Here is a 7604-nt window from a genome sequence, read left to right on the forward strand (position 1 = left end):
AGCCATTGGTGGACAGAGATAATCTGTCAAAGGGAAAACACCAATCACCTTGAACCGAAGGGGCGGGCTGTGGGCGGGCTGTGGGCAGAGCAAAGGCACTATAAAACAAGGAGCCAGAGAAAGGCACGCCCCTTCTCTCCAGCCTTGAGGTGGAGTTGAGTGCTAGGAAGGTGTACTCCTATCAAGGAACTTTTAGTAATTTTGTTTTGGCTTTTGGACCAGCCAGAAGCCAGCCTAGCATGGCAAGCCCTTTTTCTCTACCTGAGGTCTAGTGCTGTTGCAGCTAGAAGATCTAAAATCCCTGCACTCCTGGGGCATACCATCTACCGAGCCATAGGATCCCAAATTTTTATATTTTGTTAATTTTTGTAATTTTTCAATTTTTCCATTTTTAATAAATTATTTTAATTTTAACTAAGAGTTGTCTCATTCCTCACAATTCAGTCCCTGTCTGCACCATGCCATGGGGCCTCCAGAGGCCCAGGGAGGTGTCTGAATGGCCCCAGAAGGCGCTTGCAGAACCCTGGGGCCACAGGGAAGGGGCAGGAGCATCCCTGTGGTGCTGGGAGAGACACCCAGAGGGGGCCCGGGCAAGAGCTGCATTCAGGCAGCCAAATTCATGCAGGGTCTGCCCGGGCACTGCCAAGGACCAGTCCAGTGAGCTCCTGTCCTCTTTCACCTCTTTGTATTTTCTTTGTATTTCTTTGTATTTATTTCTTTGTATTTATCCTTATTATTATCTTTGTATTTGTTGACCCTCAAATGCCACTAGAAATCATTTTCCCTCAAAATAAATACTGACTTATTTTAGTGTGCTGCTTTGGACAAATTTGGAGGAAAATATCCTCTGACAGAAGGCAGGTTACAACCAGCCCTCTCCCACCAGGTCTGGGAAAAAATATTTTCCTCTGAGGAAAGTGAAAAAGAACCTATTTATTTAAGAAACACACAGCAAAAGGATAATAATGCTGAATACTAAAAGCTCTCGCTGTGGAGAGAAACCTGGGAAGATTTCAGAGTCCTTCTGTAGGTGTGCTCTCTCTCCTCCTCCTTGGAGCTGGGTTGGTGTCCTCCAGGGCCTTGGTGGAAAATTCTCCCGGTGTGTTCTGATGTTGAAACAGTCCAGAAGAGAAGGGAAAAAGCCCAAGTCCCAGGAAAACAAACTTCAACTCTCCGTCTCCCTCCGGAGAAAAGGAGCCGAAAGCGCGCTGGAAAGCAAGCAGGGCGCTCCCTCCGCTCTTCTCGCTGCCGCAGCAGAACGCAGAGGAGTGTGTGTCTGTGTCCTTGAACAACCGCTTTGAAAAGTTTGCTCGGTGTTTTCTCTCTCGCCCGTCGGGCTCAGTTTAAAGGCACAGAAAGGCACAGGACTGATTTCTGGGCAGAGAGCAGCGATAGGGGATACACATCATAAAGTCACCCCCAGACAGGAATGTACGCAGTTGGAGAGCTCTACAGTCCTGTGTCTTTAGTTCCAAGGGAATGGAAGTGTCGATGGGTCCTTTGGTAATCGCACAGTTCTGGATCGGTTCCTGCTGCGTGGAGCCATTTTTATACAGAAGTCAGTGTATTCACACAGCACAGATTGTTGTGTTTTCCTGTGTATCAGTTTCTGTGTAAACCTGCATCCCGTTGTACAGTTTTATCGATGTATGAATTTCTGTGTAAAGCTGCGTGGCCTTGTAGAGTTTGGTTGAGGCTCTGTGGGTGTTGAGAGAGTGCGATGGATGTTTGGCTTTCTCTCCAGACGTGTATCTGTACAGGCACCACCGTGTGACCCATCAGACATTTAACTGTGTGAACCAAAAGGGATCTTTGTATCTTTCCATATGGTGAGCAGAGATGGAACAATCTGCAGGAAGCTCGTAACAGAATGTTGGTGTTTTAGGAGTTCTCCTGGGGTTTTTTTCTGTTAAAGGAATTTTCCCCATACATGTTGCCACGGGGACAAATTACTGGGTGCTTAAGAAAAACAACAGTCCTGGCCATAGACTGAGGGGTGCATCTTGCTACTCTTTTTTTCACCTGGCTGTGTGGGCAGTCAGTCCCTGGCATTTTGGATGACGGAGAGAGAGGCTGCTTCTCTGGCTGCTTTCCTTCTACCGGAGAGACCCCGGGATTCCCAAGCCCGCCTTCCCTGCCCCGCTGGGAGCCAAGTTGTGGCCACCCTGCCCCTGCCATTGCTTCAAGCCTTTGCTACTCTGTAGGCCCGCTCTCCCTGCCTGCTGAGACCTCTGGGGGTTCCCACCGCAGCTCCAGAATTTTGATACATCTCGTCTGAAACCCGGGATTTGTGCTCATCCCTGCCGTTCCAGCCTGCCTTTCCAGCCTGCTGTTCCCGAGGCTCCAGCCAGACACCGGGATTGGCTGTCCAGGGGGTTTTTGAAATCTTTGTTCCATCCCTTCCCGGGATCCCAGGCCACCAGTGCCGCGTGCTCCCTGAGCTCGCTCCGGAGCGCCCCCTGCAGCCGCGGGGGAACCATCGCACCTGCCCTGCTCACCGGGAGCCGCCAGCGCCCCTGCCGGCTGCAAGCGGAACTGCACCCGAGGGGAAAGGGCCTGACAGCCAAGAAGGCTGGGACTGGGTTTGTGATTGTTTGCTGTTACTGCCATAGTTATTGCTGTTTGTTTGACTGGTTATACACACGTATAGATATATAATAGTAAAGAACTATTATTCCTATTTCCCACATCTTTGCCAGAAAGCCCCTTGATTTCCAAATTATAATAACTCAGAGGGAAGGGGGTTGCATCTGCCATTCCGAGGGAGGCTTCTGCCTTCCTTAGCAGACACCTGCCTTTCAAACCGAGACAGATCTTGGCGTCCAACATGCTGCCTGAGGGCATTAAGAGAAAGGGGTGAAAAAGCAATAACAGTTCCTGGGTAACTTAATTTTGTGTGCTGGATATAGGAACCTTGTTAGGCAGCACTATGTGGTCTAGTTTACCCTGGTTCAGGTGGCAGGTGGTCGTTCTTCCCCTTTGCAGCTCCTTACCTAAACATGGGTCCTCTGACTAAGGCTACCATTGCTGTTACCCAGTTTGCCCTAAGGGTTGAGAAGGTGAGGGATTCATGGGCTTTTAACTTCCTCCGGAATGTGGGCACATGGATAAAGGGCTATCACACACTGAGTGCATGTTTTTGGGGTTGTGTTAAAAATGGTACCTTCTGTGAGGAAATGACACCGGGGGAAGTTTTTCCCCAACCCCTCAACCAGTTCTTTGGGCCCACCCCACCAATTTTCAAAGGGTTTAGATTTCCTCTGGGTACTAACCAACTGGTGCTGATAGGCCTACTCTATTTAGCCCTCAGAGGTAAGTTGAGATTTGCTTGGATAACTACCCAGACACTGGCCTCAGAGACTAGAGATCCTACCCCAGGGACTGATCCTGCCCCAGAACCTGACACAGCCCCAGACACTAGAGATCCAGCCCCAGAGCCTGACCCAGCCCCACAGACTCATACTGCCCAATAGCCCACCTCAGAAATGGACTACCCAAACTGGGTGAGGGTACTGGTGAAGGGGATGTAGGAGATGTGCCAGGAAATATGCCAGATGCTAACGGAATACACCTCCTCCAGGCTCCAGCTGAATCACAAGGACAATCACAGCCAGCAGCAGTCGCCCCTGTGCAGAGGAGGAAGTAGAAGACCAAATCAGTACGACCAGTTAATGATGATGGGGAACCAGGGCCCTCACAACCAGCAGGAGAGCCAGAGCCAGAAATCATCAATGAGTCCCTGTCATACGACAGTCTCTGTAATATGCGAAAAGACATTGTGCGAAGGGGGCGTGAGCCTTATACAACCTGGCTGCTTCGGGTTTGGGACCTTATGGGCACAAGTGTGCAACTGGATAGTGGTGAGGCAAGGTATCTGGGATCGCTGACCCAGGACCCAGGCATGGACCAGGTATTTGTGAGGGAGCCAGGACCCCTTTCTCTCTGGGAGTGGCTCTTAATGAGTGTGAGAGAAAGGTTCATTCACAAAGAAAGAATGCAGAAGTACCATCATAGAATGCAGTGGAAGACACTCGAGGAAGGGATCCAGCAGCTAAGAGAGGGGGCAGTATTAGAGGTACTCTGTGGGAGGGATGGTCAGCATGATAATGACCCCGATAAGGTCAGGTGCACAGGACAGATGATGTGGAACCTGGCAAGACTAGGGCCACCGCAATACACCATCTTCATTGCAACGACTGATGCTGACAATAACTGAGAAACAGTGGGCTCTGTCGCCAACAAGCACAGGAATTATGACAGTATGGTCAATGGTCCGCTGAAAGCTCATGTCTCTGCTGTGGTCCAGGACCTCAAAGAGGAGATTAAGGAATTGAGGGAGGAGATGAGGGAGGAGATGAGGAAGGTCAGTGTGGCACCAGTGTGAGTCACAGGCCCCCAAGTCAGAGCCCGTCGTTCCCCTGCTAGAGAGAGAGGGTACACCCCACGAGCTGAGCTGTGTTTTTTTCTCTGCGTGCATGGGGAAGACATGAGAAAGTGGGATGGGAAACCCACTTCTGTCCTGTCAGTGCAGGTGCGTGAACTCAAGGAGGGAGGCACTAACCGAGGGGATTCTGCTAAGGTGAAAGTAGCCACAGCCTCCCGTGACCGAGCTGCCAGGAACTACAGAAGGGAGGATGATATGTTGGATCCCCTTGAAGGGACCTCTAGCATGTATGCCCAGGAAAGGAATGATAACCAGGGCTAGAGGGGCCCTGCCTCTAGCCAGGAGGAGGTACGGGAAAGCCGCGTTTTCTGGACGGTGTAGATCCCATGGCCTGGCACATCAGAGCAACAAAAATATGATGCATTGGTTGATACTGGAGCACAGTGTACTTTAATGCCATCGGGACATGTGGGGGCAGAACCTGTATCCATCGCTGGGGTGACCGGGGGATCTCACAATTAGACGCTGTTGGAAGCTGAGGTGAGCCTGACTGGGAAGGAGTGGCAAAAGCATCCGATTGTGACTGGCCCAGAGGCCCCGTGTATTCTGAGCATAGACTTCCTTCGGAATGGCTATTACAAAGACCCGAAAGGACTCAGGTGGGCATTTGGGATTGCTGCTGTGGAGGCAGAGGGCATTAGGCAATTGAACACCCTGCCTGGACTATCAGAAAATCCCTCTGCAGTTCGTCTCCTGAAAGTGGAAGAGCAACGAGTGCCAATTGCCACCTCGACAGTGCACCGCTGGCAGTATCGGACAAATTGAGATGCTGTGATTCCCATCCACAAGATGATCCATGAGCTGGAGAGCCAAGGGGTGGTCAGCAAGACCCACTCACCCTTCAACAGCCCCATCTGGCCTGTGCGCAAGTCTGATGGGGAATGGAGATTGTGGACTATCGTGGCTTGAATGAAGTGACTCCACCATTGAGCGCTGCTGTGCCGGACATTTTGGAGCTCCAGTACGAGCTGGAGTCCAAAGCAGCGAAGTGGTATGCCACTATTGACATTGCTAATGCTTTTTTCTCCATTCCTCTGGCAGCAGAGTGCAGGCCTCAGTTTGCCTTCACCTGGAGGGGCGTGCAATACACCTGGAACTGACTGCCCCAGGGGTGGAAGCGCAGTCCCACCATCTGCCATGGACTGATCCAGGCTGCACTGGAAGAGGGTGAGGCTCCAGAACATCTGCAGTACATTGATGACATCATTGTGTGGGGGAACACGGCATCGGAGGTGTCTGAGAAGGGAGAGACGATCATCGAAATTGTCCTGGAAGCTGGTTTCAGTGGCAAGATGGTCGACATCAGATTCCCACAGAGGTCATCAATAAGATGACTGCAATGTCTCCACCAACCAACAAGAAGAAACACAAGCTTTCCTAAGCGCCATAGGTTTTTGGAGAATGCACATTCCTGAGTACAGTCAGATCGTGAGCCCTCTCTACCTGGTTACCCTCAAGAAGAACGATTTCCACTGGGGCCCTGAACAGCAGCAAGCCTTCGCCCAGATCAAGCAGGAAATCGCTCACACCGTAGCCCTTGGCCCAGTCAGGACAGGACCAGAGGTGAAGAACGTGCTCTACTCTGCAGCCAGGAACAATGGCCTGTCCTGGAGCCTCTGGCAGAAGGTGCCTGGTGAGACTTGGGGCTGACCACTGGGATTCTGGAGCTGAAGTTACAGAGGGTCCGAAGCCAACTACACTCCCACAGAGAAAGAGATCTTGGCAGCTTATGAAGGAGTCCAAGCTGCCTCAGAAGTAATCGGCACAGAGGCACAACTCCTCCTGGCACCCTGACTACCGGTGCTGGGGTGGATGTTCAAAGGAAAGGTTCCTTCCACACATCACGCCACCGACGCTACTTGGAGCAAATGGATTGCCCTCATCATCCAGGGCATCTGAATTGGAAACCCGAATCGCCCTGGCATCTTGGAAATAATTACAAACTGGCCGGAAGGTGAGACTTTTAGGTTATCTTCTGAAGAAGAAGAGGAGCAAGTGACACGTGCCCAAGAAGCCCCACGATATAACGAGCTACCAGAGAGTGAAAGACAATACGCCCTCTTCACTGATGGTTCCTGCCGAATTGTAGGCGCTGGCTGGAAATGGAAAGCTGCTGCTGTATGGAGTCCCACATGACAAGTTGCACAAGCTACTGAAGGAGAAGGTGGATTGAGCCAATTTGCTGAACTCAAAGCTGTCCAATTAGCTCCTGACATTGCTGAAAGAGAGAAGTGGCCAAAGCTCTACCTCTACCCTGATTCATGGATGGTAGCCAATGCTCTGTGGGGTTGGCTGGAAAGGTGGAAGAAGGCAAACTGGCAGCACAGTGGAAAACCAGTCTGGGCTGCTGAGGAGTGGAAAGGCATTGCCACTCGGGTAGAGAAGCTATCCGTGAAAGTCCGCCATGTAGATATGCACGTCCCCAAGAGCCAGGATAATGAAGAAAATCGTAACAACAAACAGGTAGATCAGGCTGCAAAAATAGAGGTGTCCCAGATAGACTTGGATTGGCAACATAAAGGGGAGTTGTTCCTAGCTCAATGGGCCCATGATGCCTCAGGCCATCAGGGCAGAGATGCCACCTATAGGGGAGAACGAGATTGAGGGGTGGATCTAACCATGGACAGTATCTCCCAGGTTATCCATGACTGTGAAACATGTGCTGTGGTCAAGCAGGTCAAGCGGGTGAAGCCCCTGTGGTATGGTGGGCAATGGTCCAAATACAAGTATGGGGAGGCCTGGCAGATTGATTACATCACACTGCCTCAAACCTGCCAAGGCAAGCGCCATGTGCTCACAATGGTAGAAGCCACCACTGGATGGCTGGAGACCTACCCTGTGCCTCACGCTACTGCCCGGAACACCATCCTGGGCCTTGAAAAGCAAGTCCTTTGGAGGCATGGCACCCCTGAGAGAATTGAGTCTGACAATGGGACTCATTTCAAGAACAGCCTTATAAACACCTGGGCTAGGGAACATGGCATTGAGTGGGTGTACCACATCCCTTACCATGCACCAGCAGCTGGGAAGGTTGAGCGGTGTAATGGACTGCTTAAAACCACCTTGAAGGCACTGGGTGGGGGGACTTTCAAAAACTGGGAGGTGCATTTAGCAAGAGTCACCAGGTTAGTTAACTGGCCCTGCCCAATCCGAACCCCTA

The 7604-nt window shown here is 51.3% G+C and overlaps 1 pseudogene; it reads right to left on the reverse strand.

The window, feature by feature from the left end:
- The window catches only part of LOC138102438 (zinc finger protein 850-like), a 385524-nt pseudogene that overhangs the window by 335097 nt on the left and 42823 nt on the right, over positions 1–7604 (reverse strand).

This window comes from Aphelocoma coerulescens, unplaced genomic scaffold (assembly GCF_041296385.1).
Source record: "Aphelocoma coerulescens isolate FSJ_1873_10779 unplaced genomic scaffold, UR_Acoe_1.0 HiC_scaffold_75, whole genome shotgun sequence".
Lineage (NCBI taxonomy): Eukaryota > Metazoa > Chordata > Aves > Passeriformes > Corvidae > Aphelocoma > Aphelocoma coerulescens.